The following is a 12,031-nucleotide window of genomic DNA, read 5'->3' as shown; positions in this document are numbered from 1 at the left end:
GGTGGTGGGGGCCCTGATAAGTGCTAAATAATGTACAAATTTATCTATTTTACATAGCACTTATTACTATTGTTATGCACATATTTTAAATATTAACAAAAGAAAATGTGTTTCCCCTCTCATTTCATTTGAATAAATTATTAGAGGTAATTCAAGTTTGGTTTAATTTTCTATATTAATTTAGTCTAATGTGTGTGCAGGTCGAGTCATCCCATTCACGAACTAGTCTCAATCTGTTCCATGTGTGGACTACTTTCTCCCACATGTGCATGAAGCTACCCATTCCTTTGTCCACGTCATATTTTCCGTGTGCACCAAGCTTCCCAACTTAGCAAAACAAAGGCCTCTCCCATTTTCTCCACGTGTCCAAACTTTCTTTATTTTAGATTCAGAACAAAGCCCTTCCAACTTACCCGAGTGGACCCCAACCACTTTTCTAAAAAAAAAAGAGAAGAAGAAATATAAATAATAAAAAAATTCAAACATCCTACTCATTCCCGTATTCATCTTCCACATTATTTTATTTTATTTTATTTCTTCTCTTCCCCTGTTTCAGAACAAGCCGCATGATCCTCCGCATCCTCCCCCGCTTCCGCGTTCAAAGAACTCCACCCAGCCGTCAGCATCCAAGCTCCCGCTTCCAATCAAGCACCCGAAGAAGGAAACCCATCTCATCTTCTTCCAAATCCTCCGCAATCACCGAACCTCCCAGCCCCTCTTCCGTGATCCCGACGATCCCGCACTGCAGCCAGCGACCATTCCGAGCGAGTAGAAGACCAACTCCTCCGCGATCACCGTGCGTATCAACCAGCAAAGCCAGCAACGTCTCCAGCCAGCCGGGCGTCTTCCGCATCAGGCATCCGCCTGCATCCCCGCCTCCTCACAGCTGCCGTTCTTAGCGAGCAAAATCCGAGATCCACGCCCTCGTCCCAGCTCCTTCCGGATCGGCGTCCGTCTCTAGCTCCTTCCCCTTCTCCGTGATCCAGGCATTCCGCATCAGCCTCCCAGCGATCCCGCGGCACCCCTCATCCGGAGCCATCCCCTTCCGTTTCTAGCCATCAAGGAGCACGAGATCCGGCCATTCTCCTATGGATTGACGCCTTTCGCCCCATCCATCCGCGATTTTCCCTCCAGCATCACGCCCCGGAATCAGCCGGCCGTGATCTCTTCTCCCTTCCCGAACGAACACTCCGGACAGCTATAAAAGGAGGGGGCTGAGGCGTTCGGTGGAGAGGGAGCTTGGGGGAGAAGAAAGAAACAGAGGTCTCCCCTGTTTCGGTGAAGAAGAAGGAGAAGAAAGCCGAGAGAAAAAAAAAATAAAAAAGAAGAGAGAGGGGAGGAAAGAGAAGAGTTTGTGTTATTCTGGGAAGAATGGGAGGTGCTCAATTTCATTTGAAGATGGGAGGTCGTCCGGAAGCCATGCTCGGCTAAACATCTAGTCTAGGGCTGGATGAAGCCCTAGCAATGTATCAGGGCAATTGTAGTTCTTATTTTTTTTATTATTTTGGAGTCTGTTTAAATTCTTATTTCCAATGAAATATTTCTTCATGATATTTAAATTTTGAGCATGCTAGTTACTAATCATGTTTGCTAAAGTAGTCTAAGATGATCCATGCCTAGGAAGATGAAGTGTGCTGCATCCTAGATTAGCATACTTAGGTAGACACTTCATGCTATACCGAAGATGGATCTTCCTAAAACTCTTTATGCTTTTATTTTATAAGGCTTGTAGCCGAAATTGCATGCCTCTCCAAAAGGTAAGATTAAGAACACAATCCTTGATGCAATGCTATGTGGTGGATTCCAAACCCTAGATCTATTTACTTTGATAAAATTTCAATTCGTACTCATAGTTTGATTTAGTTAAATCAAGTTAGCAAATCCTTCTTTTTGATTTATTTTTAAAAGAAAAATAATTTGTCTCCAATCCCTGTGGACCGACACCCGTAATCACTATCCTACAGGATACGTGCTATTGCGTGGTTTATTTTTGAAATTGAAATAACCGATCAATTTTTTGGCGCCGTTGCCGGGGATTGCTAGCATAGTTATTTTTCTTATTAAAAAAAAATTATTTAAAAATTAAAAAAAAAATTCTTAAAAAAAAAAATCTATTATTGTTACTTTTCTTATCTTCTTTTTCTCCCTTACTAATTTTTATTTATTTTTTTTTTATTTGATCAGGAATCGAGGAAAAAAAATCTGGGATGATCAAAAGGAGAACTGCCGGAAAAAAAAAATGCTGTAGAGGTTTGCGAAAAAAAAAAATTAAATTGCTGGGAAAATTCCCTTTGGTAACCTCTAAACTTTTCTTATTTAAATTAATTATTGGTTTGAAATTTTGTGGTGATTGTTTGATTTTAATTATAGCAAAATTGTGAATGCATGCTTGATACACATACACAAATCAATTTGCACATAGTAAGGGCAATCACCCCAACAAGATAAGAGCCGGATTTCATCACCGGACTCTTGCCCAACTTAGGTGAACTCAATCTCACATAGTGTCATCTTTAATTAAAATCAATTAGACGTTGGCTCCTAGGGACATTCGAGCTCAATAGGACGAAGATCACCGAAGGTTGCACCAATTTCGCTCTGTGGCTTAGTTGATGTCTAGGCAAGCTTTGTCCCTATAAGGGAGACAGTTCATCTGTTCGAGGCAAGTGGGTTTTAAGTGGGACCTTTGCGAACGCATCGTGACCCCTCCACTTACCTGGGAGCTTACCTGGTCAACTCGGTTCATTAGACCGGATTGGAGGCTTAGGTGCCCTCTTCAAACCAGTTAGGAGCTGTCTAGTGATTTTAGGACAAAGACTAGGATTGATATGCTTTTCTCTTTTATTGCATGCTTGATTGATCGAGTACTAGTGTATGCACGGTAGTCGTTCTAAAGTACAAAACCTATTACCTTTTGACCCTGAAATAGAACGAACCCTTAGGAACATTCGAGCTAAGATCAAAACATTAGGATCATCCCCACCTCTTAAGATGGCTGAAGAACAACCCAAACTCTTGAGGGAGTACTTTACTCCCACCATTTACACTTCCCCATCTTGCATTCGATTACCTGAAGTAGCAGCGGTACAATATGAAATAAAGTCTAGTGTGATCCAAATGCTTCCATCTTTTTATGGGCTCACCAATGAAGATCCATATAAACACCTAGATGAATTCCTTGAGATTTGCACCACTGTCAAGATTCAAAATTTCACTGATGATGCTTTAAAACTTAGATTATTCCCCTTCTCCCTTAAAGATAGAGCTAAGCAATGGCTGAATTCTTTAGAGGCCAATTCGATTCATTCCTGGGGTCAAATGCAACAAGAATTCTTAAAAAAATACTTTCCCATAGGAAGAACGAACCAGTTTAGACGTGCTATCACAAGCTTCTCTCAAACTGAGGGAGAAGAATTTCATGAAACTTGGGAGAGATTTCGGGACCTAATCCATAAATGCCCACATCATCAAATACCTAAGTGGCAGCTAGTGCAATGCTTCTATGACGGATTGACTGAACGAAACCGTCAGATGATTGATGCCGCATGTGGGGGGACATTCATGCTTCAAAATGAGCATGAAGCATGGAAATTATTTGAAAATCTTAATGAAAACTCCCTCCACCATGCTTCATGTTCTCGTCAAGCACCCCCGAGTTCTCAAAGAAAAGGGACCATTTGTGAAATAAGTCATTCTATGGACCTGTCTAGCAAGGTAGATGCATTGTCCCATAAGATTGACCAACTGATGATAGGTGGGCATTACATGAACTCTTCCCAAGCACAAGTGTGTACTATTTGTTCTAGCCCATCCCACCCTATTCATGAGTGCCCTTCAGCGCCCCAATTTCCCGAACTCGTGCAAGAACACATCAATGCTGCTCAAACACTGCCTAGACCGGGTAATGACCCATTTTCCAATACATATAATCCGGGATGGCGAAATCATCCAAACTTTTCTTGGAAGCAGCAAGCTTTGAATACTGCCCAACCTTATTCCCAAAACTTTCCAAACCCTCAGAATTTTCAAACCCCACAAAATATTCATCCCTACCGTCCCTCGACTCAATTTCAACACACTCCTCCTCCACCCCAAAGAAACACAGCCTTTGAGGAGAAAGTGTTGAACGCCCTTCAAGGTTTGGAAACCATTACACAATTAGTGCACTCTCATACGCAATCAATCGCCAAGCTAGAATCCCAAATGGGTCAACTAGCTAATGCACTAAACAAGCGAGAGGAAGGAAAGCTTCCAAGCCAACCACTAAGTAATCCTAGGGGACAATACATGGCTCAAGAAAATCAACTAAATGCAATTCATCATGAACAAGCCAATGCTTTGACTACCCTAAGGAGTGGACGTGTAGTAAACAATAAGATTGGAGAGGACAACAATAAGGAAGATGAAGAAGAGGATAGAAATATGTCAAATGAAAAACCTTCTTCTTCTTCTTCACCTAGTCCACCTTCTGCCAAAACTCATATCCCAAAGGCCCCATTTCCTGAAGCTCTTACTTCACCCTCTCCATTTGGCAAAAAGGGAACTTCACTAGAGGAGATGATGGAGGTTTTCAAACAAGTGAAGATCAACCTTCCACTTCTTGATGCTATTAGACAAGTTCCCTCCTATGCCAAATTTCTTAAAGACCTGTGCACCCAAAAGCGAAAATCTAGGACACATGTGCCCAGAAAGGTCTTTCTAACTGAGCAAGTGAGTTCTATTCTCCAACACAACACCCCTCCGAAATTCAAAGATCCTGGTGCTCCTACCATCTCCTGTGTCTTAGGAAATAATTTCATTGATCGAGCACTCTTAGATCTAGGGGCAAGTGTCAACCTTTTACCTTATTCAGTTTATGAGAAACTTGGGTTAGGTGAGTTAAAACCAACTTCGGTATCCCTTCAATTGGCTGATCGATCTGTAAAAATACCACGTGGGATAATTGAAGATGTTCTTGTCAAGGTAGACAAATTCTATTTTCCAGTAGATTTCATCGTCCTTGATATGGAACATGAACCTAATCCTAAGAAACAAATCCCCGTGATCCTTGGGCGCCCCTTTTTAGCAACAGCCAATGCGTGCATAAATTGTAGAACGAGGGTAATGAATATATCATTTGGGAACATGAAGGTAAAATTAAATGTGTTCAATGCAGACGACCAACCCGCGAGGAAAGTTGAGTGTTTTATGATAGACAAAATAGATGAACCCATAAAAGGAGATGCAAAAACTACCTGACTGTGTCTGGCTGAAGACAATAAACTTAGCGCTTGTTGGGAGGCAACCCAATTCTCTTAGATTTCTTTAACATTGAGGACAATGTTAGGTTTAGGTTTGGGGGTATTCATCTTGATTTTTATCCCAAAAAAAAAAATAATAATAATAAATAAAAAAAATAAAAAATAATAATCATTTTTTTAAAAGAAAAAAATAAAAAATAAAAATATTTTTTTTAAAAAAAAATGTGTTTATTTTCATAAAATAATAATAAAAAAATTATTAAAAAAAGTTTTGTTAAAAAAAAAAACCCTAATTTATATACATTTATGCGAGAATGATGAACACACAAGGTATATAAAATCTAAAAAGCCCAATGACTAGTGGGAAGTAATACAAATTTAAGTTCTTTTTATTAAGTCTCTCTTAGGGAGTTGTAAGCTAATTAATACTTTGGAATTTCACTACACACTGGCCGACTCTTCTAAGGTCTAGGCTCGACATTATGTTGAGAGTATGGTAGCAACCTTGGACCCTGATGAATCATACTTATCTAATCCAAAAAAAAAAAAAAAAAAAAACCATCAATAAAAATGGATTTAGTCAGGAACATCGAAAAGGGCTACCTATTGTCAAAGGTCAAGTGGGCTTGTGATGAGAACTCCGAGCATAAGTCCGTAGGGGAGTCTTGATGCCCGACACCTTATGCCAACTGGTGTGAGAGTTGTCGACTGATTGCTCGTTACACGGAGAAATCACCACAAGAGTAAAAATGCACAATTTATATATCTTTCTTAAAAAAAAGAAAAGAAAAGAAAAAAAAAAAGGAAGAAATGCTGTATTGACCGAAAAGACAATAGTGTGAAAGCCGTCGTTGTAAAAATTCGAGAAAACTGGAATATTACAGATAAAGCCCGTGAGGTACCAAAGTAAACATCCACAACTCTCGAAATCCTGCAGATAAGATGATTTTGAATCAGTGAACAAGTCCTTTCGACCAATCCTTGGAAACTACTAGTCTTTGCAATATTTTGTTGATCCGAACCCTTAGCTTGTGTACGGTCCAGATTTCACCGAGCACTCCAGTATAAATAAGTCTTACAACTCCCTAACGGAAACTTAATGACTTCAACTTGAATTGCATCTTGACCTAGAATTTGGGCTGATTTAGTAAATAAAACCGTGTGTGTTTTGAAATTCTTATCATTTATGTATCTTGAATTAGATTTTAATATAAAAAAAAAGAGTTTTTGAAATTCTTTACTAGTATGCATTTGGAATTTAATTTTCACTTAATAGATCAAAAAAAAAATAATAAAAAAAAAAGAATAAAAATAATAATAAAAAAATATAATCATAACAATAAATGATTTATTTTAATATTGAAGTTTGTGGGTATCTTCACTGGAAACCCTCACGAGACTATAACTCGTCCACTAAGGTAACCTAGGGGTTTAAAGCCTTGTTGCATATGGTAAATGCAATCGCGATGCCTGCGAAAGTGAGTTAGAGTTTCTTCTTTTCTAATTTTATTTTGCTCGAGGACTAGCAAAATGTAGGTTTGGGGGTGTGATAAGTGCTAAATAATGTACAAATTTATCTATTTTACATAGCACTTATTACTATTGTTATGCACATATTTTAAATATTAACAAAAGAAAATGTGTTTCCCCTCTCATTTCATTTGAATAAATTATTAGAGGTAATTCAAGTTTGGTTTAATTTTCTATATTAATTTAGTCTAATGTGTGTGCAGGTCGAGTCATCCCATTCACGAACTAGTCTCAATCTGTTCCATGTGTGGACTACTTTCTCCCACATGTGCATGAAGCTACCCATTCCTTTGTCCACGTCATATTTTCCGTGTGCACCAAGCTTCCCAACTTAGCAAAACAAAGGCCTCTCCCATTTTCTCCACGTGTCCAAACTTTCTTTATTTTAGATTCAGAACAAAGCCCTTCCAACTTACCCGAGTGGACCCCAACCACTTTTCTAAAAAAAAAAAGAGAAGAAGAAATATAAATAATAAAAAAATTCAAACATCCTACTCATTCCCGTATTCATCTTCCACATTATTTTATTTTATTTTATTTCTTCTCTTCCCCTGTTTCAGAACAAGCCGCATGATCCTCCGCATCCTCCCCCGCTTCCGCGTTCAAAGAACTCCACCCAGCCGTCAGCATCCAAGCTCCCGCTTCCAATCAAGCACCCGAAGAAGGAAACCCATCTCATCTTCTTCCAAATCCTCCGCAATCACCGAACCTCCCAGCCCCTCTTCCGTGATCCCGACGATCCCGCACTGCAGCCAGCGACCATTCCGAGCGAGTAGAAGACCAACTCCTCCGCGATCACCGTGCGTATCAACCAGCAAAGCCAGCAACGTCTCCAGCCAGCCGGGCGTCTTCCGCATCAGGCATCCGCCTGCATCCCCGCCTCCTCACAGCTGCCGTTCTTAGCGAGCAAAATCCGAGATCCACGCCCTCGTCCCAGCTCCTTCCGGATCGGCGTCCGTCTCTAGCTCCTTCCCCTTCTCCGTGATCCAGGCATTCCGCATCAGCCTCCCAGCGATCCCGCGGCACCCCTCATCCGGAGCCATCCCCTTCCGTTTCTAGCCATCAAGGAGCACGAGATCCGGCCATTCTCCTATGGATTGACGCCTTTCGCCCCATCCATCCGCGATTTTCCCTCCAGCATCACGCCCCGGAATCAGCCGGCCGTGATCTCTTCTCCCTTCCCGAACGAACACTCCGGACAGCTATAAAAGGAGGGGGCTGAGGCGTTCGGTGGAGAGGGAGCTTGGGGGAGAAGAAAGAAACAGAGGTCTCCCCTGTTTCGGTGAAGAAGAAGGAGAAGAAAGCCGAGAGAAAAAAAAAATAAAAAAGAAGAGAGAGGGGAGGAAAGAGAAGAGTTTGTGTTATTCTGGGAAGAATGGGAGGTGCTCAATTTCATTTGAAGATGGGAGGTCGTCCGGAAGCCATGCTCGGCTAAACATCTAGTCTAGGGCTGGATGAAGCCCTAGCAATGTATCAGGGCAATTGTAGTTCTTATTTTTTTTATTATTTTGGAGTCTGTTTAAATTCTTATTTCCAATGAAATATTTCTTCATGATATTTAAATTTTGAGCATGCTAGTTACTAATCATGTTTGCTAAAGTAGTCTAAGATGATCCATGCCTAGGAAGATGAAGTGTGCTGCATCCTAGATTAACATACTTAGGTAGACACTTCATGCTATACCGAAGATGGATCTTCCTAAAACTCTTTATGCTTTTATTTTATAAGGCTTGTAGCCGAAATTGCATGCCTCTCCAAAAGATAAGATTAAGAACACAATCCTTGATGCAATGCTATGTGGTGGATTCCAAACCCTAGATCTATTTACTTTGATAAAATTTCAATTCGTACTCATAGTTTGATTTAGTTAAATCAAGTTAGCAAATCCTTCTTTTTGATTTATTTTTAAAAGAAAAATAATTTGTCTCCAATCCCTGTGGACCGACACCCGTAATCACTATCCTACAGGATACGTGCTATTGCGTGGTTTATTTTTGAAATTGAAATAACCGATCAGGCCCTCCGACGATCAAGTTAGGGAAGATCGAAGGAGAAGGAGAGGTAGCAGGTAAGATGATACTCTGGAAAATCTTGCTTCCCCTCCCCCTTCCTCCCCAGCCGCATATATATCAGGCTGGGGGGTTTTTTTGGGGATTGGTCATCGTGTGGCGCGATGGGGTTGCCACTGACATGGTCGTTACAGGGCGTCGTGGGGCAGCGCTAGGTACCGCTATGGCAGGGCGTAGTGGAGCTCCGCTTTGTACGGCTGTTACAGGGGATCGTGGAACAGCGCCGGATACGGCCGTTGCAGGGAGTAGTGGAGCAGGGGGCCGCGGCGTGCCTCAGGGGAACAGTCTGTTGTTGTCAGAGATTGCCGACTCGGGGTCGGATTGCTGGATCAAGGGGCAGCCGACTCGGGGTCGAGCTGCGGAGCCGAAGATATCCGACTCGGGGTCGGATCGCTGGATCAAGGGGCAGCCGACTCGGGGTCGGGCTGCGGAGCCGAAGATATCCGACCCGAGGTCGGATTGCTGGATCAAGGGGCAGCCGACTCGGGGTCGGGCTGCGGAGCCGAAGATATCCGACCCGAAGTCGGATTGCTGGATCAAGGGGCAGCCGTAGTCTTCCTGGGCGCGCGTGCCGGTCACGTGGGGCATGGTGGCTAAGTTCCCCCGTAACAGAAATAAATTCATAACAAATCAATATTTCTGATCATGCATCATCATAATATTTCAAAATAAAGTATATTCAATAATAAAGTATTGTTCAACAAATTCATGCATCAAAATTTAGTAATATAATAATTTTATAATTTGATGATATATCCAAAAAAATACTATATTACTTATCTCATAATTACACCGACAATTTCAAATAATTTCACAAAATTCTTTCTTGTCAAAATCCCCAATTATATATTATATCATAGTATTTCCTATGTGGATTCAACTCTAATAATCAAAGAATATCAATGGAAAATCAGCACAATGATGGAAAGATAAGAAAAAAATGTGGAAAAAAAATGAAGTTGATCAGGCAGCGGTACCTTACGGCATGGGTCGGTCCGATTAGGTTAATCCAATTGATTGAATCACGGAACAAGAGTCATGATAGATACCGACAACTAATGATGGAGTCTGATAGCACGCGCGATAAAAGTTGGGAAGCAATGTGGGCGTGGCAACCCAGGTAGCTCGAAACTCTTTTATCAGAGTTGTTCACGAACATAGGGAAGGGATCCTTGTTGGGTCCACCCAACACTAGAGAGCATAGAGAAATAGGGTAGAGAGAGAAAATAAGAGAGTCAAAAATATTTTCGATTCCCCCTTTCCTTTTTTTAAAAAAAATCAAAGCATAGAAGGGCATCCTCTAGGTGCTTGAAGAGGAGATCGGCCTGGCAATGATAGTGGTAGGTGTTGGCCAGAGTACCGGCAACTAGGGCTAATAATAGTGCTAATAGTGGATAGGTACTCGATGATAGCGTGTGGCCAGGGGCTGAGAAATAGATGAAACAGGGCTGACAAGGTCCTAGATGGGTCCGGGGTGATGGTGAAAGAAGGTCGCAGCCCATGCCGCAATCGGACGGCTACGTATGGCTGGCAACGGCAACAACTAGTGAGCAAAATAGAGGAAAATAGAAACAAAATAAGAAAAAAAAGAGGGGAAAATCTGGTGGGTTGCTGGCACAATCTCGACCGACGATGAACGCAAAAGAAAGGGAGCAGGTCAGAAGACTGAACGGATAGGAAAGGAGGACTTGTTATTTTTTTAATTTAATTTAATTTTTTTATAGACCGGCTCCTCACACTACACGCATATGAGTACAGCCAATAAAGTAAAAAAAAATGCTGACGAAAAGAGTAAGAAACATCTGCCTGATTCACCCAGAGAAAACTCCCTCTTACCTCTTTGCCGGCATAGATTTTCCTTTGCAACCGGCGGTGGCGGTCCGCATCCAAGGAGAAGGGAAAGAAGAAAACTAGTGACGGTCAGACTTGAGGCCGGCGGTATCAATGATGTGGGTCGAAGGCGATGCAGGAGGCTTAAATAAGGCCAGCCAGCTCCCATCGAGAGTTTCTCTTCTCTGGCACGTGCGATGAACGCACACTGCAATTTTTCCTCTCTTTTTTTTTCCAGTTTTGGGCCAAGAAAATCTTTTTTTCCACCTGCCCTTGAGGTGTTTTTTTGCATCTTCTTATGGGACTTTGATATTCAGTAATGTTTATGCCAACCTGCATTCCCACATGGGAATGATGGGAATGAGAAAATGATACCCACTTTTGATTCTTATTCTAGCAAAGCAGACATGGGTAGGTGGCATGGAAGGAGCATCCCATGTAAGGGAATATTTCAGCCGTAGTTGATACGAAGAAATGAGGATTCAGTGGCAACCCTGGGATCATAAGTAAATTGTTGGTTCGTTCCTAGGTACCACAGAGATGAGAATTTGACTCTTTCAGATACAAGAAAGTTGAAACGTGAGATGAGATGACGTCTGCCATCCATTGACGCATGTTTGCAACTTGGCTTTTCTTTGCCTCTGTTCTCTTTATTTATGAGGAAAATAAAAGAGAACTAGCCTTCACAAGCGAGCAAACATTTATCATCTAACATAGATTTAGAAGAGAATCTTTATGTACAGAGCCTTCCATCTCTCTCTTCTTCCACATGAAATGCAAATGCTCAATTCTAGTAGAGAAGGAAACCAGGACTGATGCAAGAAATTATCGGTGGTTCCGAATATACTTTGGACGCCGAATTTTGCTTCAGATTCATGTGATCTTGCTTTTGTTGATTTATTCTACTTCTAAGTTTCTGTTGATTTATTCTACTTCAAAGTTTTAGCTATAAGACAAAAAAACTAGACCATGAGATTAAGATGGATTAAATTTTAATTAGATTGGTGAGTTTCTCTGCTGATTAACGATCCAATATTGAAACACCTTTTCCAGCTAAAGAAAAAGGAACAAAAATAAAGAAACCTTAATTTACTTCAGAAATGAAATTTTATTTAGCCTTGCAGTGCTTGTTTTTGGCTTAACTATGTATTTATTGAGGATAAACTACTCTACTTCTAATCAGAACCCAATCAGGCTTAGGTTGATATCAAAGAGATGGATCAATCTACGTCAGATATTCCTGCTGAAGTTTTTAACATTTTATTTTTTGATTCCCACAGATATATTTATTCTTGATTGGTTTAATAAATTCAGTTTACCAAAAAAGAAAACAGAGAGAGAGGGAGATGGATCAATCAACAA

At 41.1% G+C, this 12,031-nt stretch overlaps 1 non-coding gene across 1 annotated transcript; it reads right to left on the bottom strand.

The window, feature by feature from the left end:
• Positions 1-3,367: 3,367 nt before the first annotated feature.
• LOC120106783 lies at positions 3,368-3,473 on the bottom strand. The gene has a single exon (XR_005508815.1). It is a non-coding gene; the product is annotated as a small nucleolar RNA R71 (small nucleolar RNA).
• Between the last annotated feature and the right edge of the window lie 8,558 nt (positions 3,474-12,031).

This window comes from Phoenix dactylifera, unplaced genomic scaffold, assembly GCF_009389715.1.
Source record: "Phoenix dactylifera cultivar Barhee BC4 unplaced genomic scaffold, palm_55x_up_171113_PBpolish2nd_filt_p 000631F, whole genome shotgun sequence".
Classification (NCBI taxonomy): domain Eukaryota; kingdom Viridiplantae; phylum Streptophyta; class Magnoliopsida; order Arecales; family Arecaceae; genus Phoenix; species Phoenix dactylifera.
This window is presented reverse-complemented; position numbering and strand designations above follow the sequence as displayed.